The 26,965-nt window shown below is 40.5% G+C and overlaps 1 long non-coding RNA gene across 2 annotated transcripts; it reads right to left on the reverse strand.

The window, feature by feature from the left end:
* Positions 1-655: 655 nt before the first annotated feature.
* Positions 656-21,375, reverse strand: LOC134350123 (uncharacterized). Of its 2 annotated transcripts, XR_010018823.1 has the most exons (5): positions 21,262-21,375; positions 11,154-11,316; positions 10,971-11,061; positions 6,495-6,549; positions 656-682 (listed from the first exon to the last, which is right to left on the reverse strand). It is a non-coding gene; the product is annotated as an uncharacterized LOC134350123 (long non-coding RNA). The 2 variants fall into 2 exon arrangements; XR_010018822.1 differs by lacking the exon at positions 21,262-21,375 and having other exon boundaries at positions 11,154-11,370.
* Positions 21,376-26,965: the final 5,590 nt, after the last annotated feature.

A 26,965-nucleotide genomic window follows, 5' to 3' on the forward strand; every position in this document is an offset into this window, starting at 1 on the left:
TAATTTCCAGATAGCTAGTGATTGCCTTATATGTTAGCTGGAAGATGAAGCTGAACAGGGACTTTGACATGTTCTTGCTCACTTTGCTTCTAAGGCTCTACCTCGAAGACTTAAGCTCCTGGCACCTTGGACCTTTTCCTTCAGCAAAAGCTGCTCTCCTTCATCTTAAGCTCCTGGCACCTTGGACCTTTTCTTTCAGCAAAAGCTGCTCTCCTTCATGGCAAGGTTATGCAGCACACAGCAGTCAATGATATTGTATTCACATTCTCGGAGTGTTCTGCAAGGTGCCCCTTGACAGATGCAGGCAGCAAAATTTCATCTTCACCAGACTGTCTTTTTTATCTTACTTTATGTTAAATCTGCGTCTTTCACTGTAGCCTTGTTTTGCTGGTGTGGTTGGAAACAGCACTGGTGTGGGAAGCCAAGGAAGTAGAAGGTAGCCCTTGTCTTGAGGTTCCTTAGCCACTGGGCAGTGCTGCGGACTCCTTCAGAAACACGACTCTAGAACGATGGAGTTCCCCTTGAGATTAGTGACAACCTTCAGCTTTAAAGAGACACTATCTCTCCTGTTCACAAAAAGGGCTGGGTCATTATGGGAAGACCTTATGATTACTTGAATACAGTCAATGGATACCTGTACTCACGGGCATCCAGCAATGCTGACAAATCCTAGTCGCCATTACTGAAATAAAAATAGATGAAATTATTTCATTTTGAATATAGGATCAGTAACTAACAAATTGAGAGTCGTGCTGGAAATATACTGTGGTCGCGTGAAAAGATTCTGTAGGAGGCAACTTGAGATCTCCACTTCCTCTCTCTGTCTGTCTCTCCTTTCTGAAATAGTGGGTTTACATTTGCTACTCTTCAATCTAGAGGAGCCATTCCAGAATCCACAGAGCCACGAAAAATGATAACTAGAGCATTTGTTATCTCTAAGCCACCTCATTCAAACCTTGGCCATAGATCAACAAGTGGTTAGGATTTAGCAACTTCCACCAACTTCTCTAGCATTATTTTGTGGGTAATACTTAGTTCTTTCAGTTCATTATTCTTACTAGATACTTGATTGTCAAATCTGAAAAATTTTGTATGTCTTCCATGATCACAGGTGCAAGGTATATTTTAATTCCTCTGCCATTTCTTGTTTCACAATTATAAATTTTCCTTTTGCTGTCTGTAAGAAGGGGGCCTTTTCATGCAGCTATGCTTGTATATGTTTCTTTCTAGTCTACTGTCACATTTTGCCTTACATTTTTTCATCTGGGTCTCCTTTTCTCTGTTCTAAAATACTCCCAATCCTCTGGCAAAATGTTATCTTTGGCATTTCTCCTTTGATTTAATACTAGCTTTAATTTCTAATGTTACCTGCATTTGAATCACTTTTCCTTGGGGTTTTGTCTTCTCAATTTGTGTTTTTTCTTAAAGGTTAAGCACTATGGTCCTCAGTATTCTCCCAAACAACTCATGCCAACTCTCCTTTCACGACTTCATAATTTCCTTTATTTATGTTGAACACCTTGTTTTGTATTGAATTACATCATTGTCAAGTTCAACGTAACATTTCATCATATGATTGTCACTCTTCCCCATAGGGTGCTTGACAGCAAGATCAACAGTTACTCCCTTCTCATTGGACAAAAACAGATCTATAATAATAATTTGGAAACTCAAGAAATTCTGCAGATCACAGAAATCTTGAACGATATACACAAAATGCTGGAGGAACTCAGCAGGTCAAGCAGCATCTATACAGGGAAATTAACATTTGATGTTTCTGGCCAGAACCCTTCATCAGGACTAGAAAAGAAAGGAGCAGAAGCCAGAATAAAAAAGTGGGGAAAGGGGAAAGAACACAAGGGAGAAACTCAGGGAGGGAATGTGAAAGGAAATTATGTGAGAAGTGCTAAGGTGGTAGATGGAAGAGGCAAAGGGTTGAAAATGAAGAAATCTGATACGAGACAACAGTAAACTATGTAATAAAGAGAAGGAGTTGGAGAACCAGAAAGAGGTGATAGGCAAGTTGTAAGGTGGAAAAATAAGAGAATGGAATAAAGGGAAACAAAAAGGGGAGAGGAACAGGGATAGAAGAGGAGAGTGGTTACCTAAAGTTAGAGGAATTGATGTTAATGCAATCAGGTTGAAGGTTACCAATATGAGATGTTGCTTCTTCAACCTGTGTCTGGTCTTGTCATGTTAGTAGAGACAGCAGAACAGATGATGTGGGAATGGAAAGAGAGATTAAAACTGGTGGCCATTGGGAGATCTTGTCTGTTGGAGCAGACAGAGGGAAAGTGCTAACTGAAGCAATCCCCCAGTCTGCGTCAGGTCTCACTGATATAGAGGAGGCCGTACCAGGAATACCGGATCCAATAAATGAACCCATCAGACTGGTAGGTGAAACGTTGCTTACCTGGATGGACTGCTTAGGGTTCTATATAGTGGTAAGACAGGAGGCATAAGGGCAGGTGTAACACTTAGCATAGTTGTAGGGATAAATGCCAGGAGGGAGAATGGTGGAGATGGTCTAGTGATCAAGGGAGTCATGGAAAGAATAATTACTGCAGAAAGGTGGGAAGGAAAGATGTGTCTGGTGGTGGCATCCCATCCTTTTCCCTTCATGCTCCCTCTGTGTTTGTGTGTGCGCGCGCACACACACACACACACTCTTTACTTGTGTTGTTAAAATCACAATTTCCCTGGTGTTTGATCTGAAACGTTAATACTTCTTTGCTTTTCATGGATACCACCTGACTTTTAGAGAGTTTCTGGAGTTAAGTGTTCTTAACACAGATTTCTAGCATCTGAAGATTTATTTTTAATTTTAATTTAGCCTTTTTCCCGGCTATTTCTTCAACATGTTGTTCCAAAAAAAATCTTGTTTGCATTCCACAGAAACATGTTTTATCAAATTACAGTAAATTTGATTTGTGTAGTCTGTATGTAGATTAAAACCACTCATAAGTACTGTATTATGGATATCTAATTTCTGGATATGTCTAAGTTGCTGGTGAACGCAGCAGGCCAGGCAGCATCTCTAGGAAGAGGTACAGTCGACGTTTCGGGCCGAGACTCTTCGTCAGGACTAACTGAAAGAAGAGCTAGTAAGAGATTTGAAAATGGGAGGGGGAGGGGGAGATCCAAAATGATAGGAGAAGACAGGAGGGGTAGGGATGGAGCCAAGAGCTGGACAGGTAATTGGCAAAAGGGACATGAGAGGATCATGGGACAGGAGGCCCAGGGAGAAAGAAAAGGGGAAGGCGGGGGGGGGAACCCAGAGGATGGGCAAGGGGTATAGTGAGAGGGACAGAGGGAGAAAAAGGACAGAGAAAGAGAAAGAATATGTGTATATAAATAAATAACGGATGGGGTACGAGGGGGAGGTGGGGCATTAGCGAAAGTTTGAGAAGCCAATGTTCATGCCAACAGGTTGGAGGCTACCCAGACGGAATATAAGGTGTTGTTCCTCCAACCTGAGTGTGGCTTCATCTTTACAGTGGAGGAGGCCGTGGATAGACATATCAGAATGGGAATGGGACGTGGAATTAAAATGTGTGGCCACTGGGAGATCCTGCTTTCTCTGGCGGACAGAGCGTAGGTGTTCAGCGAAATGATGTCCCAGTCTGCGTTGGGTCACCCAGAAGGCCACATCGGGAGCACCAGATGCAGTATGTCACCCCAGCCGACTCACAGGTGAAGTGTCACCTCATCTGGTAGGACAGCCTGGGGCCCTGAATGGTGGTAAGGGAGGAAGTGTAAGGGCATGTGTAGCACTTGTTCCAGCTACAAGGATAAGTGCCAGGAGAGAGATCGGTGGGGAGGGATGGGGGGGACGAATGGACAAGGGGGTCACGTAGGGAGCGATCCCTGCAGAAGTCGGGGGGGGGAGGGAAAGATGTGCTTAGTGGTGAGATCCCGTTGGAGGTGGCAGAAGTTACAGAAAATAATATGTTGGACCCAGAGGTTGGTGGGGTGGTAGGTGAGGAGGACCAGGGGAACCCTATTCCTAGTGGGGTGATGGGAGGATAGAGTGAGAGCAGATGTGCGTGAAATGGGGGAGATGTGTTTGAGAACAGAGTTGACGGTGGAGGAAGGGAAGCCCCTTTCTTTAAAAAAGGAGGACATCTCCCTCATCCTGGAACAACAAGCCTCATCCTGAGAGCAGATACGGCGGAGATGGAGGAATTGCGAGAAGGGGATGACATTTTTGCAAGAGACAGGGTGATAGTCCAGATAACTGTGAGAGTCAGTAGGCTTATAATTTCCAGCATCTGCAGAATTCCTTGTGTCTGGATATGTCTGCCTGATTTTGTCATTACTGTTTGGTGACATATAGATAACTCCTACCAATTATTCCTGTCTTTTGCTATGTTAGACCCATATTGATTTTGATTCTATATCAAGGTCTGTGAAGCCAAGATCATTTCTCATTGCTACACTAATTCCATCCCTTTTATACTGAGGCATCTAGAGCACCATCTGATGTTTAGAATATAGTGTACAGCACAGGAACAGACCCTTCAGCCCACAGACTTGTGCTGACCAGCTAAAAAGTAAATCACAAAACCCCAAAAATGAATCCCTCCTACCTACACAATGTCCATATCCCTCTATCTTTGTGCCTACCTAAATACCTCTTAAAACCTCCTAGTGTATTTGTTTCTATCACCACACCAGATAGCACATTCCAGACATTCACCTCTCTCTGATTAAAAATTTTACTCCTCACATCCCCCTTGAACCTACCCCCTCTCACCTTCAATGTATGCCCTCTGGTATTAGACATATCAACCCTGGGAGAAAGGTACTCCCTGTCTATTCTATCTATGACTCGCAATATATTATAAACTTCTATAGGATTTCCCCTCAGCCTCCACCGCTCCAAAATAAATAATCTGTTTATCCAGCTTCTCATGATAACACACATACCCTCTAAACCAGGCAGCATCCTGGTAAGCCTCTTCTGCACCCTCTCCAAAGCCTCAATATCTTTCGTATAATGGAACGACCAGTACTGTAGGCAATATTCCAGAGGTGGCCAAACCAGAGTTTTTATAAAAGTGCAACGTATGCCTCGACTGATAAAAGCAATATTCTAGATTAGCTCCCAAGAGGTACTTTGTCAGACGCCTTACTAAAATCCACGTAGGCAACATCCACTGCTCTAGGTTCAATAATCTCTCTCAATCACCTTGTCAAAAAACTGAATCAAGTTGGTAAGAGTCAACGGGCCTTGTATAAAGCCATGTTGGCTCTCCCTAATTAGGCCATGGATTTCCAAATGTTCATGTATTCTTTCCCTAAGAGTTTTCTCCAGCAATTTCCCTACAAGTGATGTGAGACTCACTGGTCTACAGTTTCCCTTGTTCCCTTTTTAAATATACGTACATTAGCCAGTCCTCCGGGACATCGCCTGTGCCTAGAGAGGACATGAAGATACTGATCAAGCCCCAGCAGTCTCACCTTTTGCCTCTGACAATAATTTTAGGGAATGCCCATCAGGCCCTGGGATATATCTACCTTAATGGGTGTCATGGTAGCATAGTAGTTAGCACAACGCTTTCCAGTACCAGAGATCAAGGTTCAATTCCCGTTGCTGCCTGTAAGGAGTTTGTACGTTTTCTCCCACAGTCCAAAGACATACCGATTGGTCGATTAATTGATCATTGTAAATTATCCCGTGATTAGGCTAGGGTTAAATTGGGGGATTGCTGGCCGGTGTGGCTTGAGAAGCCAGAGGGGCCTATTCTATGCTGTATTTCAATGAATAAATCAATCAATCAGTTAATTCATACACATTATTGGACCCAACACTTCCTCCTCCATGACCTCTAAATGCCCTAACATATTTATGCATTCAGCAGTGATCTCCTGGTCTTCCATGTCCTTTTCCTTGGTAAATACTAAAGCAAAGTACTCACTAAGTACCTCACTCACATTCTCCACATCTAGGCAAATGTTTCCCTTTTTATTCTCTCTCTAGTTACCCTCTTGCTATTGATGTATGCATAAAATGCTTTGGGATTGACCTTAATCCTACTTGCCAAGGATTTTTCATGGTCCCTTCTGGCTTTCCTAATTTCCTTCTTTAGTTCTCTTCTGGCTTTTTTATAATCCCTGTGTGCTCCATTTCATCCTTCTGAACTTCTGAAGCTTTACATATTTTTCCTTTTTCTTCTTGACTGAATTCATTACCTCTCTGGACATCCAAGATTCTCTTCTCTTTCCATCCCCATCCTACCTTCTAACAGGAACATAGCTTCATGTACTCTGTGCAATTGATCTGTAAACACCCTCCATATATCTGAAATGGAATTGCCAGAAAAATAGATGTTTTCTGTTTTCTGGCAGTTGGGATGGGGCTTTGAATGCCCTCCATCAGCAGTTGTTACAAAAGTATAAGTTGGTTTGGCTTTCTGAGATAGAATCTGGCACTATCTTCCGTAAAAAAAAAAAGCTACTGAAGGCTTGAAACCCAATATATTCTGGGGTACCTTTATAGTTCTGTAGGTGGCCTGATTTGTACACTTGAGTGGCTTCAAGTGAGTGCTGTGAGAACAAAAAGTTGTTCAAGTCAATACACATTTTGACATGCCTGTCAGAGTTTACATGCAGTAGATTAAAACCAGGAAAATTGGGCGGTGGTTAGTAGAATATTTCCTGTGCAAATCTTATCTTTCAAAAATGTTGAACTTGTCTGCAGTTCTATGGGGAAGCTTATAATTTAGGTATTGCATTGTCTGGTTAGAGCATCTATATCAAACTAATCTGCAGTGAGCTATTTATTTAAAATGTTTAATTTAAAGAAAATTAATAATGACATTGCTAAGGTAGGGTGCATTAAAATTTGATAGAAATAAATTAGCCAGTCTGATAAACAAATCACACAGAGGAACTTCAACCCAAACTCTGTAAATATGAATTATTGAGCCTTAATTGTTGCTGATCATCTCTGACCTATTGTGCAAAATAATATTTAAATTTCAAAAACAATGAAGGAAAACAATGATCAACTTAGGCTTTTAAAAAGATCTGGTATTATATTCATCCAAATTGTGAACTGTGTTTCTTCCCACACAGAAGCTGTTGAGTTGCTACATTCTTCCAGTATATTCCTTTTTAAATTCATTTTCCAACATTTGCAGTATTTTGTTCTTGTATATAGAACTTAATTCATAATAAATTAGTGTTTGGCATGGTAGATAAGTGGTATAGTTCAAATCACTGCTCTGTCAGTGATGGCCAGGTTTTGTTAATAGGTGCACGCTTCAGAGTCACTCCACTGTAGTAAACCTTCATTTAACACATTATTTTTTGGATTTTTAAATGTTTACTTTAAATGTGTGTTCATGTGCTTAGATCCAAAATCGAAACTAAGCTCAAAATATAATAATAATACATTGCAGTGAATTGAAACAACTTACTAGCTCATAAATTTAATACTACTTACAATTTGATGATTGAAAGGATTGCTAATTAATGCCAAAAGGAACTGGTAATATGAACTAAATGGTGTATTTTTAAAGAGGTCTCAGGACAGAGACCTCAACGTATATGCACATTAATCTAAGAAGTTGTCAGAACAAAGTGAGATTTGTTTTAAAAAAAATTGTAATTGTAACACTTGGCTCTATGAATAGAGGAATAGAGTTCAAGTTCATGGAAGAGATGCAATTTAAAGAATAGTTTATACTGGGGACTGATGTAATCATTCTTTAAATACATTTTGAATGCACTTTGCTATCATTTAAATGCAAAGCTAGGTGCTATAGAACAGAGAATCCAAGATCTTATAAAGATTATCACTTACAGCTTTAGGAGGTCTACTTCCATTTTGGTATTTTTGCATTTGGAAAAATATTTCTTCAATATATGTTTAAATACAATCTTTAACTTAATAATAAAGAACAGGTTTACATTTTTGACATCAAAGACAATATTTCTGGAGTATTGTTTAACATAGTTTTTTCAAAGTAATCAAAGGACTTAGTTGATAATAAAGCCATACGGTGTCTGCAGTTGAATCCAATGTCACTTCACTTCACGCACCCTATGACTGCATCAAAGCATTGTCAATTGAGCACAACTGTCCTCAGCTAAGCAGCAAGAATCCTGCATATACTTAACTGAGGAATTGAAAGTAGGTCAAGGGAAGGACAAATCTCTCAGGTCAAGTCCTTCAATTGATCTGCCCATTCTCCATCGCGTAGTAAAATATGGCAAGATGTCTACTAATGCTGTTTGATCACCCTAGAAATCTTAATATTGTACTGAAGTCTTTCCTCAGCCCTATCACTTCTGCTGGAGTGCTGTCACAGCCACTTACCTTGTATGGGCAACATAGGTATATGTGCCCTTAGATGCATAACATTTGCTTAACTGGGTGCTGTGAGGTTGTATTAGACAGTGAAATTACATTTATCCTTCCTGCCTTTCAGATGTAATGTGACTGAGAGGTGAATACCCAACATGGTGAGCTGTAATTATCTAGCAATAGTTAACTAAACATATCTACACTGTAAGACCAGAGCATTTCCTTCATGATACTTCTTTCTGTATGTTTCCTGTGTTGCAACTTTATCATTGAATTTGGTTTACATCAATCACAGTAATAGTTCACAGTTACTTGCATAACTTTTATAAATATTTCTAATTTGGACTTGGATTTCTTCATTTGATTGTTATTGGTTTATTCCACTTACGATGAAAAAGCAAGCTCTAAACCCTTACAGCTACATTCCCATATTTGTTATTTTGTTAAGCTTCTTTGTAATGAAATGTTACTAAGGAGAAAATATTGTTAATTAATGACTTTTTTTTCTGGTTCCTTTTACCTCTATTTTTATTAACCCTCACACTGTTTAATTTAGTTTCATTTGTGAATTATAACGGAGGCAAAATCGCGACACTTACATTGCAGAATGTGCATAATGTAAAGGGACATCAATTCCTCACTCAGTCTCCCATTTATCACATATCTGGTTATTTGAGTGTTAATTTTATCAGCTTGCAATCTTGAGGCTTATAGAGATGCTTTTGAACCCTCTCTGTTACATTATTGAGATAGAGATAAGGGCCTTCTGGCCCTTAGAACTGTGTCGCCCAGAACCCCTGAATTAATCCTAGCCTGATCACAGGACAATTTACAATGACCAATTAACCTACTAACCTTTAAACCTACTGTCCAAGTCTTTTCCATACTCTAAAAGTAAGAAAATCTCTCTCATGTATTCTATTGGTTTGTTAAGAAAATAACAGATTTATACTGCTTGCCTCTTCTTTAATACCACCACCAGCCCCCTTCCCCACCACCCTCACCTCAGTCTCACCCTTTAACCAAGGACTGGGCAGGAGTAGTTCATTTCAGGTTTAACCATGTGATGTCAGTGTCCCTAAACATAAGTTATCCTCAAGTACTTTCAGGTCATGTGGGACATCCTTTGTCCATGCTTAGCACCAGAAACAAGGCTTGAAAATGGAGTGACTGTAAGACAGGCTGGTTGCAGATCTTAGAGACCATAAATATATGCAAAAAGAAGCCCACCTGTCCTTGGAGGCCTATTTAAATGCTGCTGGATCCCTCTCAGAGACTTAAACCCTCCAGACTGGCAATGTTTCCTTGCATCTCATTTACCTGTCAGCTATGAACATGCAATTTTACAGCATACATTCAGCTTTCTACCTCTTCTGGAAATCCAGGCCATGACCAAGGATCTCCACTACTTAATTCCAGAACCTGAGAAGTGAATATTTCATGGGCTAACAGCGACAAAAATCAAACCACTAAACTTCTTTTGAAGCATCTTACTTCAGTGCAACACACGTAAAGTGATTTTGTTTGTTCAGTAACTCAAGAAGAACTGCATTTCTTAATTCGATGTGATTTATTCAGGAGGATGTAATTCTGTGATAGACATACAAGAAGGTACTGCAAGCATAAAATCCTTGCACGGGGTGCAGCTGGTGAAGCAACCCTTCTATCCATTAAACCAGTGGTATCCAAGCTTCAGGATGTGGACCGATACATTGCCGCGAAGAATGCAGGGGTGCCGCGGTAGTCAGAATGCACCCAGCACATCTTTAAGAACAAAGCCAAAATAAACAAGCTAATTAATTAGGTGCTGCCCAGCACGTAAATGTCAGCCCAGATCAGAGGCAATTGCCGATTGCGTTGCCTCTGATCTGGGCTGACATTTACGTGCCAGGCGGCACCTCATTAATTAGCTTGTTTATTTCGGCTTTTTTCTTAAAGATGTGCTGGGTGCATTCTGACTACCGCTGCACCCCTGCATTCTTCGTGGCAATGTATCTGTCCGCAGCCCGGAGGTCGGGGACCACTGCATTAAGCTATGCCTGTCCCACCTGTGGCAGAGTCCGGAGGTCTCACACTGTTTCTCATCAGTCATCTCTGATTCTGTAGAGGCAGTGTAGAAGCAAGTCACCTTTGACTCTAAGGGACTGCTTCAGGAGAAAAAGAAACTATGATGATGAGAAGCTTAGCAGCCTGCTATCTTCACTCCCCCATGGCCAGAGCCCATTTCTCCCAGCAGTTTGTGGTATGATGGCTTCATGGAGCCATTATTACCCATGGCCTGGAAATAAACTATCTGTAGCTTCTGGTTAGATTTTGATTTAGAACTCAGGAAAAGGCTTGGCGAGTTGTTTGGTTGTGACTATTACTGGGTGTTTTATTTTTGCATTTGCACCACCAGCAGCATGGACACAGAGATACTCACTACACACCAACAACCCCACACACCTACAGATACATGGACTCAGAGAAGCAGGTCTCTTTCATGTACACACACATGAACAGAAAAGTACATTATGTACACTCAGAAGGGCAATAAACCAGCATGGCAAACCAGTGAGAAATTGGTTAATGGAATCAATATACAGAATGTGGGTTAAACTGCCAATGCTAAAGACATTACAACTGGCAAGAAGTTTAACTTACTAAGTCACTTTACCTTTGAATTATTGGCAAACATCACTTCAGAAATTCCCAGCTCCAATTTCTCGAAATATACGGATCCTGTTTAATGGCTAGGTTGTTGAGGTCTGCACAGAGAAAAATTGATTTTCAATCACGTTGCACTTAAAAGGCAGTGCCACCCAATCCAATTTCTGGCAAATGAGTTCAGGATCATCACCTCTTGACAAGTCCAAAGCCAGATAATGGGCACAATGAGTGTGGAATGATGACAAAATCACGGCTTTAATCTGGTGTTCACTTACTGCTGGCAACTGTTCAGAGGAACTGTTCACTGGAACACTTAACAACTAATTGTCCTATCACTTAAGACTCAGAAATATCTGAAACAAAAATAGACATTTGTAAAAAAAGACTTTGCATAATTTATACTGCAATAATTTCCATACTACTCAACAGAAGAATCCGACCTTTCCATTTAAAATCAGACAATGCAATTCTTTACAAATTAGCTCTCCAACTCTACTCAGGCCATTGGTAACTCACCTGACCATTAGGCACACAAAAGTGAGGAACTTGTAAATTACTGCTAATTTTAATTCCTCTCCAAAGCACTTAAAGTAGCGTAAAAATATTGCAAAGGATTGCTTGTAAACTAGCCTGCAATGGAGGTTGGAAAGGGATTATAGAAAGCCATGCAATTTGCCGTATCTCAACTGAAATAGGCTTTGGGTGCAAATATTTTATCTGGTCAGTTTGCCACTGCTAACACTGTGCCCACCTGAAATCTCGCTATGATCACAAGGTTTGCCATATAAGTCCATAATTAGTGGAGAAACAGAACTCATTTCATATCTTCCGGTCATTAACTTTTCATGAGCAAAGGGGGAATGGTCAACTAACACCATCTCTTCTCTCCTTTCTTTTCTGTTCACAGATCAAAGAGCTTGGAGTAGTTTTCTGACCTGATCAGTTTTTCCTACTTAGATTGCCAGATAGGACAGGCTAGGTTTTTATTCCTTGGAATCAAGGACAATGAGGGGAAAACTTTTAGAAATGTTTAAAATTATGAGAGGCATGGATGAGGTGATGGTGTCAGTCGGTTCCCAAGAGTAGGAGATTCCAAAGTTACGGGGCATGAATTTAACTTGAGAGCAGAAAGATTTAAAAGGGACCCAAGGAGTAACTTTTTTCATGCAGAGGGTGGTGAGTAAATGGAACAAGCTGCCAGAAGTGTTTGAGGCAGGTACTATGGTATCATTTAAGAAGCACATAAATAGGTATATAACAGGAATTCTAGAAATAGGTATATAATAGGATGCTAGAAATTCAAGCAACACACATCAAAGTTGCTGGTGAACGCAGCAGGCCAGGCAGCATCTCTAGGAAGAGGTACAGTCGACGTTTCAGGCCGAGACCCTTCGTCAGGACTAACTGAAGGAAGAGTTAGTAAGAGATTTGAAAGTGGGAGGAAGAGGGGGAGATCCAAAATGATAGGAGAAGACAGGACGGGGAGGGATGGAGCCAAGAGCTGGACAGGTGATTGGCAAAGGGGATATGAGAGGATCATGGGGCAGGAGGTCCGGGGAGAAAGACAAGGGGGGGTGAACCCAGAGGATGGGCAAGGGGTATAGTCAGAGGGACAGAGGGAGAAAAAGGAGAGTGAGAGAAAGAATGTGAGAGAGAGGATGGCAAGAAACAGCGACTTCTCTTAACTTCCGCTAATGCCCCACCTCCCCCTCGTACCCCATCTGTTATTTATTTTTATACACACATTCTTTCTCTCTCTCTCCTTTTTCCCCCACTGTCCCTCTGACTATACCCCTTGCCCATCCTCTGGGTTCCTACCCCCCACCCGTCTTTCTCCATGGGCCTCCTGTCCCATGATCCTCTCATATCCCCTTTGCCAATCACCTGTCCAGCTCTTGGCTCCATCCCTCCCCCTCCTGTCTTCTCCTATCATTTTGTATCTCCCCCTCCCCCTCCCACTTTCAAATCTCTTACTAACTCTTCCTTCAGTTAGTCCTGACGAAGGGTCTCGGCCTGAAACGTCGACTGTACCTCTTCCTAGAGATGCTGCCTGGCCTGCTGCGTTCACCAGAAACTTTAAATAGGTATATGTAAGGTTGGGGCTTAGAGGGATATGGAACAAATGCAGGACATTGTTGCATTCTTGTTAGCATGGACTTGTTGGCTGAAGAGTCTATCATGCTATATTGCTCCATGACTTTATGACTTATTTGTAGTAATTCCCAGTTGTCATATCATTGCACTGATTCGGATTAACTATTTCAATTGACAAGAATATACATTTTACAGGTACAACTATTGAACACGGCCACTCGTATTCCAATTACCACTGTAACATAAAATTACGTTTTGTTTGATTCTATTATATACTTACTGATTCTGTTAATTTTTCTGATGTGAAATATTTATATTCTCAATGTGGTCTATTTCACCATTGATTTAGTCACCTATACAGTGACTTCTGAACTGGCTAGTTGAAGTCTAACTGTGCACTAGGAGAAAATATAATTCCAATCATTTTTGAGTATTTGACCTCCTGTATTTAGTGAGACTTTGGAAGTTAATACAACAGCTAGAACAATTATGTACGTGGATTTCACCTTTAACCTGGTAAAATGTTTAAAGTTATGGTCAAGGGTAAAAGATTTTAAAGAAAAGATTAACGCAGGGGGAGGTGTGGAGATGCAGGAAGGTTTTGTGGTGGAATTCCATTGCTGAGGGGTTAGCCCAAAGCAGCACAATGCACAAAACCAATGGTGGAGCAATTATTATTGGGAATTTGAATGGGTTTATACCTACAGGTACTTTGAGCTGGAGGAGACAAGTTAGGAGGGATACAACCATGCAATGTTTAATAATGTTTATGATGTTTATAAGTAAAGGATAAAAAATGCAACAATAAACCTAAGCTCATCCAAACCTTCCCTACCTGAATTCTGTTTCCACCTCCCCTCCACCCTCTGTACTCACTGACCTGTATTGGCTTATAAGCTTTCTAAAATTCTCTAGGATTTTGCTTTTCATTAAACATTGCATGGTTGTATCCCTCCTAACTTGTCTCCTCCAGCTCAAAGTTCCTGTAGGTATAAACCCATTCAAATTCCCAATAATAATTCCTGATGAGCTTAGGTTTATTGTCGCATTATTTATCCTTTACTTATAAACATCATAAACATTATTTTTGCCAGTCACAAAACAAGATAGATTGTTCAATGTATTTAACAAGGTGCACAATATATCAGCATGCTATTAATTGTCTTTTTTATGTACTAGGTTTCCATCTCTCAACATATAACAGTTTCTTCCCCCAAGCCGTCAGACTCCTCAATACCCAGAGCCTGGACTGACACCAACCTACTGCCCTCTACTGTGCCTATTGTCTTGTTTATTATTTATTGTAATGCCTGCACTGTTTTGTGCACTTCATGCAGTCCTGGGTAGGTCTGTAGTCTAGTGTAGTTTTGTGTTGTTTTTTACGTAGTTCAGTGTAGTTTTTGTATTGTTCATGTAGCACCATGGTCCTGAAAAACATAGTTTCATTTTTACTGTGTACTGTACCAGCAGTTATGGTCGAAATGATAATAAAAAGTGACGACTAGACTCAGTGTATAGGCACTATGGCCCATCATCATATCACCTGTGCAGTAGATGCACCAAATCTCAGTATTTCATTCAGAACACAGTCCCAGATCTTGGCAAGTGTCTGTTTGCAGACATCCCACCTCTCCCGGAAGTTCCGGGAGTCTCCCGCATATTAATGGTGGCTCCCTGATGCCCGCAAATTATATACAATATCCCGGAAATCAATTTTTTTGAGAGTGAGCGAGCGAGAGAGCGAGAGAGACCACGAGAGAGAGAGAGTGAGAGAGCGAGCGCGAGTGAGAGAGCGACCACGAGAGAGCGAGCAAGAGAGCAACCACGAGAGAGAGAGAGAGAGAGAGAGAGCGCAAGTGAGGACAATAAGGAGAGAGTGAGCGCACGAGATAGAGAGAGAGCGCACCATGGCAGAGTGTTCCCAAAAGAGAAGAGAAAACATACGTCACCCCAGACTACCCTAAAGTGTACCCCTGCCTAATAGGGGTCAAAATAATGGCAGTGTTGCTTGCTGCACTGTTTGCAACAGTGACTTTTCTATTGCCCATGGTGGGTTAAGACTGTAAAAGACATGTTGAGGTGAGTTTAACAGGTGTCATTCATTCATTAGCATAGATAATGTTATTTAAACTACCTGGCTGGCTGCTAAGGAGCTATTCTATTGCAGACATCCCACCTCTCCCGGAAGTTCCTGGAGTCTCCCACAAGTTGATGGTGCTATCTTCCTGAAATTAGTTTTTGCAGGGTGGGATATCTGTGTTTGCAATATTCATTTCAGAGCCGCACCTCACACTGGATGGCCAGCAAGTTCTGGGCAGAGAAGAAGGCACCCTACCTAGCCTCATTTTATGTTTATTGATGCATGTGGTTCTGCACAAAGATAGCAGGTCATGAGAAACATGCATAGATGGTTATTCATGGCATTCCATGAAACCTTTTCATACTCTTGATCCTTAACTTGGAAATAGTTATTGTTCACTGTCCTACAGGTCTGCCCATGTCACTTCGTGAAGTCAGAGAGCAAATGCCCCCACTTTCTTGTCAGGATGTTTAAATGTGGAAATAGATTACATTATGCTTCTCTCTAAATCCACAAATGTATTGTTTTAATTTCCTCCACTCTTACTCTAACCTTCTGACCGATACATGCATTGTCAATTATAGCTCAGTGGTACCCCACTCTGCCGTTCCATTCACTGATACTCCAAGAGAATGGATTATCTTTCATTAACTGTATGAAGTAGTTTACTGGAACCAGAGTGTAAATCCCAAGACTGTTTTATATAATCAGACTCTTTTCATTATTTCAGCACAGTGCGATGTTTCATTGCCTTTATTTATGCAATTGTCAATGTTCACATCAGAGCATAATTGTCAACTGGCATTAACAGGCCTTGTAGCAAATCCATAAATCTGTTCCCTACTGTTGAAGAATAATGATCTAAAAGAAGAAAAGATCTGCATGATAAACAGGCAGCTGCCTTCACTTAACTTTCCTCCACAAACAGGGCATGAACTCTCACCTGAGTGTATGCTGTTTATTCTCAGGATTCAAGGACAAGCTCTCTTTGGCCTCCAGCTGCCTGAATTCAATTGGTAGATATGGTGATTAAAGATTACAATTTAATCCTGTGTATGGCATCTATCATGGTGAATAATATGCATAATTTCAGCAATTTTTGACAGGAGCTGTAACAAAGCAGAACTCCTTCCCCCAGATGCTGAATTTCAGCTGTATCCATGTGCGCTCATTGAAAGCTTTTAGGTTTTGCTACAGAAACAGATGACAACGCCCCCTTGTCTGGACCATGAAGACTGCAGTGCAAAGCTCGACATGTCCAACTATTTCCTGGAGCAGCAACTTCACTTCGTGTATCACTTCAAGTACTGTGCTAAAACCAGACTTACAGAACTTTTTATATTTTACTAATTTAGGAAACTGTTTGTGAGGCTTACAGCACGATGACACTTTATATCCAATAACCTTCTTCAGCCTAGACAAAAGGTGTGCCAGGTGAAAGAGAAAAGAATTTTCAAATTTTGCAATTGTTTAAATTATTCATTATAAGTTCTACATGAATTGCATATGGTATAATGCTACCATGTGATACGCTTAAAGTTAACTCAAAATTAGACCCACATTTCAGACTCCCGGGTCTTCCTTTGAATTAGTTTCATGTTTTGAAGTTACAAAAATAATCAATAGGTATCTAAAACTGTAAGGAAGAATGTTTTTATCTAGAGGGTGGATGGAACCTGGAATGCAATTACTGAGGATGTGTGGAGTATTCTCATAATGTTTAAGCAATATTGAAACAAGCATTTGAACTGGGATGGCATAGAAGGTGATGAATAAAATGTTGATAAATAGGATTAGTATGGATAAGTAATTGATGGTCAGCATGTACAGAGGGCCTGTTTCGTGCTATGTGACTGTATGACTCTCTTTTTATGCTAATCTGGTTAAAAATGACAATTAGAAGAAAAACATGTATTAGTTTGCACTTAACATATCATACAATGGAATTTCAGCCAAAAGAATAAAAGAAAACCACTTGAATCTTTAATTTTGCTGATTTATCTTCTGGATTTTCAAGTTTAATACACCAGTATTTCAGACTGTTTCCCTATACAGGTACAGAGAAGCCATAAAAAAGGGTTGTGCAGATATAAAACAGGAGGCAGATTTTAGATTAGTTTGGAGTGCCCCTTCCCAGCTTTCCATTCAGGTAAAGCAGACCTTCATTCAGAGTTTGTCTGTGCAGAAGTGTTAGTGCAGCTGAGGAGAGCAGCCATTAAGGTCAACATTAAAATGATTGCAACTTGCTCTTTTTTGCTCCTGCATTGTACTATCACTCCCTAATCATATTCCCTTTTTCTCCATTGCATTAAATTGCTGATTTTACACTCTTGTTTTCTCCACTGAAGAAAATCCCTCCAAAATCATATTTCTATTGCTGTACAGAAATTGGAATACTCAAAGTGTTTCTGCTTGCTGTTATTGCATTCATTCTGTGACCTGAATATGGCTGAGTGTAAATTTCTCTGATGGGGATTTGTTCTGCTTGAATTATACTTTTTTAATATGTTTACATCCCAGATTACACATGATTGTGCTTATGTTCAGCAAATATCATTCTACTTTCAATCAAAGCCTGACAATTTTACATTTTAAAGCAGAATTAGTAGAAAGTGTTTTTGTTGCTTGTAAATTATAAATTGCTTCCTGCTGATACACTTTATGCTGCAGGTTTGCAATCCTACTTATAAAGGTGCCATGGGCACTAATGCCAAAGATAGCAGGTGTCAAAATTCATCAATAAGTTTTCTAATATTATAAATGACAATCAGCAAATAAGATTGGCTTTAATTAGATGTATATTTTTTCCAACTTTTTTCAGGTTATGATCAGGGTTGGGGATTTTTCCCTTTGTTTGGGCTTCATGTTAAGATATACTTTCACTGGTGTTATGTTTTTTGTGGTGCCTGCATATCCACAGGTCTGGTTAGTGAAATGTGGGCTGCATCTGATCTCATCTAGTAAGCTCACTCTCCATCAGAAATCTTTAGGTGTCGATTGGAAGACAGAAATTTGATTGATTTGTCTTGTGTGAACTGCAAGATTTGAAGGCCAGTCTCAATGCTGGAATCCTTTTGCTCAAGAGTATCTAGACATTAAACATGAAATACCGTGAACTCCTTCCCTTATTAATATATAATACTGCACATGTGAGATGCACCCAATAACTCAAAAGTAAACCTTATTTAGGATGATTTTTGAAGAACACAGAAAATGAAAAATGCAGAAGCTCTGCCATTCAGTTGGATTATATCTGGTCCTGTACTTTCGACTCAATTTACCACCTGATCTGCAGATCACTTGATTCCATGAGTGCATATAATGTTTATCCATCTCACTTTTGAGTATTCTCAATAATTGAGCATCACAGCTTCTGGTTAGAAAATTCCAAGGATATATAATACAATGTAAAAATTTCTCATTGTTTCAGACTTCTGTGAACAGCACCTTATCTTGAAATAATATTCATCATCCCTGATCTGCTATAAGATGGTACTTCATTCTTCTAACTTCTATATACCTTTGGATTTTTCATTAATAATTATTTCTAAATTTACCCTCACTTTCAGGTTTACCTAGGAGTTACAAGGTTTTGAGTAACTGCCTCAATGCATTGTGTAATGATTTGATCTACATGGACAGTATGCAAGACAAGCTTTTTACTGTGTCTCAGTCTAGCTATGTGTCAATGGTAAACCAATTCAATTCAATTGACTTTGAATATAATTGAATTCCCCTTCAGAAACAATCAAAAACTATTAAAAATTAATCAAATCACCAAAGTTTGAGATGTTTAGATAACTTAATTGGTTAAAATATATGTATTACCTTACACTTGCAATTGTGCCTCCCCACTATAATGAATGGATTTGCTGTTTCTATACCATGTCCAGCTTGGTGCTGTTTCTATACCAGGTCCAGCTTGGTGCTGCTTCTATACCAGGTCCAGCTTGGTGCAGGTTCAACAGATACATGGTCAAGTGTAAGCTTAACAAACAAAATTCCATTAAAAAATTCTGGAAGGTCTGGACTTCTGCATTTGTATCTTTAGGCACAGGGAGAATCGTCAATATTTCACAGAAAAGTCTGGGCTGATGACTCCAGTAGATTGGATATGAGGAATATTTCCCCTATGAAACAATTTAAAGAGTGGCAACCATTTCTTGTTCAGTGAGGATATGTATAATTTGAAATGAACCCTAAATTTGGTGACACTTGTTTGATAAAGTTCCACAGTCTCAGTATGACATAACCATGATGCACTAGAGTAAAGCTAACAACCAGCTGTACAATGCCAATCCTTTTTCCATTATCCAGGAACTTACACCACTGAAAGAGGCCATAAAGGGAAAACTGATACAGCCTCAATGTCTGTCCACCTTCCCAAAGTGCAGAGGATATCTTGAACAATTAATCACAAATATGCAAATAATTATATTGTTATTAAATATATTGTACTTTCAATTGTCAACCTTGATGCGGATGAGATTTCATCAACTCATTTGCATATTGTGTAATATTCCATAACGCTTTGGAGTTGACCATCACAAAGGTAAGACTGCAAATAAAAGCTGGAACTTTCATTTTGAGCAACAGCCTTTTATTTTTGAACTCCTAATGTTTTCACACTCTTGTGTTTACCCGAGTTTTAGGTTTATACTTGATCCAGTTCTGTATCTCTCCCATGTCAGCTTGAACATATTTGTCTGATTTTATAAGACCCGCTTGGCAGTGCAGATACTTTAAGCACCAGTAACCACCAAGCTTGTGGATTTTCTACTCCACAGAAAATACATGAATAATTGTTATTGGACAGCAGAGCTCTCAATTGGAAGTGAAAGGTATATGTGATAAGAACAAGTGTCAGCAAGTCTTGCAATATACCAGACTGATGCATAGTGATTCACTCCCACATAAAAAGAGCAATAATTCCTTGGGATGTCGTAAATCCTACTCTTGTTTTGTAAGTTGTGTTTTAGTTAAAATGAGGTGATTGGACGAAGACTACCAGAGCTATGGAAGGAGTGCATGTCATTTACAGACCAAGTTAAGACGTCCTTTTACAATAGGATTGTATTCAAAATGTTATGCCTAAAGTATAAAGCCATTTTATGCTTCTTTATTGAATTCATAAAAAAGTATTAACTTTTTTTTCTTTCATCCCTAATAAAGAAAGTGAACTTGAGTGTATTGTGACATTCACTGCTTTGCTCGATTATTCTTACAACTATCTTACACTAAGGTAAGCAAACAGTGGAACATATAACATTAAACAATTCATCTGCAGAATCCCATTTTATTCCATTATACCTGCATGTTCAGTGAATTAGAACCTTTTCACAATTAGAGAGTATCTTTGACCTTAGCTCAGACTTTGGATAGCAATGCTTAAACTCACACGACTGGTTTATTAATGAGAAACCGAAGTGTTTGCTTTTCTGTAGATTTAGTGGTGACCTTCTGTTACTATGACCTTGCCAGTTGCCTGGCATTACAGATCTGGAAGCAGAGAAAAAGAAATAGAGTTATGTTTCAACTTCGAGGGTCCTCATCAGAACTGGGAAAATCAGAAAGCAATTTAGTTGCAGAGACGGTGGAGACATAGGTACAAACCAAAGGGATTATCTTCAGTAGTGTATCGCCAAAATTGCTGAGATCATCTTGATGTTTTTTCTTTAATTCTCTCTCATTAATAGATTACTCAAGACAGTTAGGGAGAGGGAGAGGGAGAGAGGGAAAAAACAGGAAATCCTTATGTTCTGTTGTTACCAAAACCAGAAGTCAAAAGTAGGATGCTGGAAATACTCAGAAGACCAAGCAGTACTTATAGAGAGAGAAGAGCTAAGCTTAATATTACAGATGAATAACATTACAGCAGAACAGGTCAGCATGGGAGGCCAGAATCAGAAGAGGGAGTGGGGTGGAGAATTAAAATCACAGATAACTAGAAGCTCTGCAACAAGAGTGAAGGTGTTGCACATAGCCAGCCGGTTCCTGAGCTGGAGATTAAAATGAAAACTTATAAGACAATCAAGAAAAGTCAATTTACTTTAAATGATCACAAATAAATACATTTGAATCAACAGAATTAAACCATATACTAAGAAAATTTGCTTCTTCTTACCATTTTGCTGAGAATTCTTCTTTCTTATTGATTTCAGTGAGTTGCAGATGCCCCAGTCTAAGTACATTGTCTATTAGGCTTCATGAGGAATCCTCTGTCAAGCATAGGTGTTGCAGAACTGGCTCTTAGCTGGAGCAGAAAGATGCATTTCAACCTGTGCTCAGAGACCTGAGCTTCTATCCATTCAGTGAATAATATGAGACAGATTAATGCAGACCTGCTGACTTTTAATTGAAGGATCAGGTTCATTAAGTTGCCCACAATGGAATTTAAACTGGAATGCCTGGCTTTAAAACTTACATTTTTGTGAACATTGAAAAATCATCAGCAAAACATAATGTAAAATGTATTACAGATCCTCGAGCAATTTGGAATGACTTTCCAAGTCAGGTTACTGGTGTAAATGTTGGATGCTCAGTCTTTTAACAGAGGCATTTCATTTTAGGTGAAGATGGCAGAACCACATGAGAAAAAACTTTAATAATTATTATCTGAGCTGAATGAATGTCAAATGAACAAAGAAGCCATAACACTAGAATAATATTAATTTAATGTCAAACAGAAATGCAAGTAAACTATACTGACAGACAATTTATACAAAATAATAAAGTAGTACTTAATGAGAGATGTGAATCTCAAATTTTTCAGTGCATAGAGATATGCATTCAATGGCCATTTTATTAGGTACCTCCTGAATGTAATAAAGTGGCCACTGAGAGTATGTTTGTGGTCCTCTGCTGCTGCAGACCACCCATTTGATGTGTAGTGTGCTTGGAGATGCTGTTCTGCACACCACCCATCAGGAAAGCTTTAAAGCTCTCCGCTTCTTTCTCAACAACAGATCCTACCAGTTCCACTCCACCACCACCCTCCTCTCTGGCAGAAATGGTCTTCACACTCAACAATTTCTCTTTTGGCTCCTCCCAATTTCTCAAAATTGAAGGTGTAGCAATGGGCACCCACATGGGCCCCAGCTACACCTGTCTTTTCGTTGGCTATGTGAAACAGTCCATGTTCCAAGCCTTCCCTGTAAACACACTGCAACTCTTTTTGCACTACATTAATAACTGCATTGGTGCTGCTTCATACACCCTTGCTGAGCTTGTTAATTTTATCAACATTGCCTGTAACTTCCACCCTGCTCTTAAATTCACCTTGTCTATTTCTGACACCCCTCTCCCCTTTCTCAATCTGTCTGTCTCCATCTCTGGAACAAACTGTCTACCGATATCTTTTATAAACCTACTGACGCTCACAGCTATCTTGACTGTACTTCTTCCCACCCCATCTTCTGTAAAAATGCCATTCCCTTGTTTAGTTCCTTCATCTCCACTGCATCTGTTCCCAGGATGAAGTTGTCTTTTTCGACACATCAGAGATGTCCTCCTTCTTCAAATAATGCTTTGGCAGTTGAAACAGTTATAAAGAAGGCCAGACAGTGACTATACTTCATTAGGAGTTTGAAGAGATTTGGGATGTCAACAAATACGCTCAAAAACTTCTATAGATGTATCATAGAGAGCAACCTGACAAGCTGCTTCACTGTCTGGTATGGGGTGGGTGGGGCGGGGGGGGGGGGTTGCTACTGCACAGGACCAGAAGAAGCTGCAGAGGGTTGTAAATTTAGTCGGCTCCATCTTGGGTACCAGTCTACAAAGTATCCAGGACATGTTCAAGGAAGCATCCATTATTAAGGACCTCTAGCACCCAGGGCATGCCCTTTTCTCACTGTTACCATCAGGTAGGAAGTACAGAAGTCTGAAGGCACACACTCAGCGATTCAGGAACAGCTTCTTCCCCCATCTGATTCCAAAATGGACATTGAATCCTTGGACACTACCTCACTTTTTAATATATATTATCTCTGTTTTTCTCGCAGAATTTTTAATCTATTCAATATACGCACACTGTAATTGATCTACTTATTTATTTCTTTTCTTCCATATTGTGTATTGCATTGAACTGCTGCTGCTAAGTTAACATTTTTCACGCCACATGGTGGCAATAATAAGTGATTCTGATTCTCAGTGTAAACGGTCAGTGTGACACTATTTCAGATGCTGTCGGTAGGGAATTTGTGCGTCTTTCCCACGAGCACATGTGCTTCCTTCGGGTGCTCCGGTTTCCTCCCAACTTCCAAAGGCATGCTGCTTAGTAGGTTAATTGGTCATTATACATTGTCCTGTGATTAGGATAGTGTTCAATAGATGGGTTGCTGGGCAGTATGGCTTGTTGGGCTGGAACTGGCTGTTCCACTCTGTATCTCTAAATAAAATAAATAAAAATGCAGGCTTTCCCTTCATCCACCATTGATGCTGCCCTTACCTGCATCTCCTCCATTGCCCAGACATCTGCCCTCACCCCAGCTTCCTGCCACATTAACAAGGATAGAGTTCCTCTTGTCCTCTCCTACCACCCCATGAGCCTCCACATCCAACACATCATTCTCCATCACCTTTAACGGAATCCTGCCACCAAATATGACTTTACCTCCCCCACACTCTCTGCTTTCCACAGGTGCAGCTCTCTCTGTGATTCCCTTGTCCATTCATTCCTCCCATTGGGGTGTACGGCATATCAAGGAGGGGTAGCACCTCTGGTGGGGGAATATGTCACATCCTTTTCAAGGTGGTTAGTCCACCTTTGGTCCCCACCTGACACCTGTGGCTCCCTGTAGCTGTTTGCAAGTGACAGCGGCCACACCCCGGGCAACAGCTTTGACAAGCCGGCTAAACCAGGTGAGAGTAGCTGACAGGTCTCAAATCCTCAGTGAGATAGGGAGTTGTCTATCCCAGCATGTGAAGACAGACTCCGGCGGATTGAGTGGACGAGATCAATGGAAGGTCCAACGGTCAAGAAGGCAGTCTCTGCAAGTGTCGTGGAACATGTAGAGCAGGACAAGACACAGAAGATGTCCTGGTCATCCACTGCACCTAGTCCCATCTCCAGCTGTCTCGACCTTGTCGTGCCACTGGATCCAGATGAGAATTGGGAAGAGAGAGTGAGGCAGATGCTGTGCAACTCTCCCTCATTTAAATCCAAATCACGTGCTAGTCTCAACACCATCATAAAGGTGTCGAGGTCCTCATCAACGTCGACGATGGACGAACACATTCCTCCCCACTAATCTCCATCCTGGCACTTATCGCTGCAAGTGGAAGAAGTGCTACATCTGCCCATTCACCTCCTCCCTCACCTTTAGTCAGGGCCCCAAACAGTCCTTCCGGGTGAAGCAACACTTCTTCTGTGCAACTGTTGGGGTCATCTACAGTATCTAGTGGTCCTGGTGTGGGACCTGACATAGACTGGGGGGGCCACTTTGTCAAGGAACTTTGCAACATCCACAGCAAGCAGGATTTCCTGATGCCCAACTATTATAATTCCCATTTCCACTCCCATTCTGGCATGACAGTTCGTGTCCTCCTCTATTGTCATGATGAGTCAATTCTAAGGTTGGAGGAGCAACACCTTATATTTCATCTGGGTAGCCTCCAACTTGAAGGCATGAACATTGATTTCTCTAACTTCCGGTAATTTTTACCCCATCCACTTCCCTCTTCTTCCAATCCTGACTTTGGCTCCCCCTTACCTCTTTTCTTCTCCTCACCTGCCTCTGGTGTCCCTCCTCTTTCCCTTTCTCCCATCAGATTCACAAGAAATTCTGCAGATACTGGAAATTCAAAACAACATACACAAAATGTAGGAAGAATTCCGCATCCATGGAAATGAACAAAGAGTCAAGATCTTGAGCTGAAATCTTTCTTCAGCCCTTTAACTTTTCTTCCTTGACTCTCAGCTTCTTACTTCATCCCCTGTCCCCCACATACCTGCCATCACCAATCACCTTCCAGCTTGTACTCCTTCCCCTCTTCCCATCTCCTTAGCCTAGGCTCTAGCCTCCTTCCATTCCAGTATTGATGAAGGGTCTTGCTCCCAAACGTCAAAAGTTTATTCCTTTCTGTAGATGCCACCTGATCTACTGTGTTGCTCCTGCACACCACTGTTGTAGCACATGGTTATTTTGTAGGTTTTCACAAATAAAAGTGGTGGGGGCATTTTATGTTTAAGAAAAACCATAACAACTCATTTATTGTAGTCTAAACACTGAACACAAAGCACAGTAAAAGTACTTTGCATAATTACATCATCACATCAGTCCAGCCTCTTAAAGTGAAACCAACTCATTGTCAGCGGCTGTGAATTATGTATGTTTCCACCAACTACATTACCCTACAATTTGAGTTACTGTTGCCGTCCTGTCAGCTTGAACCAATCTAGCCATTCTCCCTTGACCTCTCTCATTAATAAGTCATATTTGTCCACAGAACTCCTGCTCACCGGATGTTTTTATGTTTTTTCACAACGTTCTCTGAAAACTCTAGAGACTGTTGAGTGTGAAAACCTCAGGAGGTTAGCCGTTATAGAGATACTCAAACCACTCTGTCTGGCACCAACAATCATTCCAATGTCAAAGTCACTTTCTTCCCCATTTTGATGTTTGGTCTGAACAACACCTGAACCTCTTGACCATGTCTGCATGCTTTTATCCATTGAGTTGCTGCTACATGATTGGCTGATTAGATATTTACATTAACACACAGGTGTACAGGTTAACCTAATAAAGAGGCCACTGAGTGTATTCCTTGATGGGTTGAAGTAATAAAAATACACATTGGTAAGTAGGTTGAGAGGGGTTCTTCTTCCTCAAGATACAAGTTAGGATCAGAAGAGGTTATACCCTAAATAGTAGGTGAGGTTTCTGCCAGAGGTTTCTCATCTCTGTGAAGTTAGACCTTCTACATCAGGTACTGTAGATGAAGAGGAGCAGGGGAGTTAATTCTTGGATTGAAGCAAACTTTTGCTGATGGTTGGAATCTGAAACAAAAGCAGAAAATACTGGAAATACTCAGTCATTCCAGGTGCAAAAGGAAGTAAACTGTTTCCCTCTTTCCTCGTTGTTTGCTCTGCAGAGTTAACATATTTCTTGGACAATACTTAACTCTCAATCCACCGCTGGATCTGTCATCTTTTAATCTCAACAGTGGTAAATTTCGGGTGATTCTGTTTTCTATGTATAATCTTATCTCCAGCTCAGACGATGTTCAGAGCCCTGGTAGTAAGGATCCTGATTCAAAGCATGACTGCTGCTCACTTCGACAGATTTCCCTGTCAGTCACTTGATACAACCCAGCCTCCAATTTCCCATTCTACCCATCCTTTAACAACAGATCTACACGAAATTAGCTTTATTAGATCATAACAATTTCAGAGTAAGGTGGCCGAGGTCTCCCATGGCAACTTGTGTGATCCTGATGTGTACAAATTCAGAGTTGTGGTGGGTTTAACAGCCTTGGTTTGTATGGCTGATGAAAGTATAGGATGTCCTCCATTCACCCTACTGTAATGAGTCTTTGATCTTGTAAAGAAGGTGTTTCTCTGCCTGTACAGTTTGGAAGTCAAAGTTGTGACTACAACTATCAAACAGTATGTCCAGCAGGCTTTGCATCACTGTTTCCATCTTTTTCAACGGACAATTCATAAAAAAAGAGAGCGATTCCTTGGAAAGTTTAGGGCAGCAAGGTCGAATATGGTTAGCACAATGACATGGGTCAATTCCCGCCGCTGCCTGCAAGAAGTTTGTACATTCTCCTTGTGATCATGGGGGTTTCCTCCAGGTGCTCCGGTTTCTTCCCACAGTCCAAAG

Source organism: Mobula hypostoma, chromosome 8 (genome assembly GCF_963921235.1).
Source record: "Mobula hypostoma chromosome 8, sMobHyp1.1, whole genome shotgun sequence".
In the NCBI taxonomy this organism is placed as follows: domain Eukaryota; kingdom Metazoa; phylum Chordata; class Chondrichthyes; order Myliobatiformes; family Myliobatidae; genus Mobula; species Mobula hypostoma.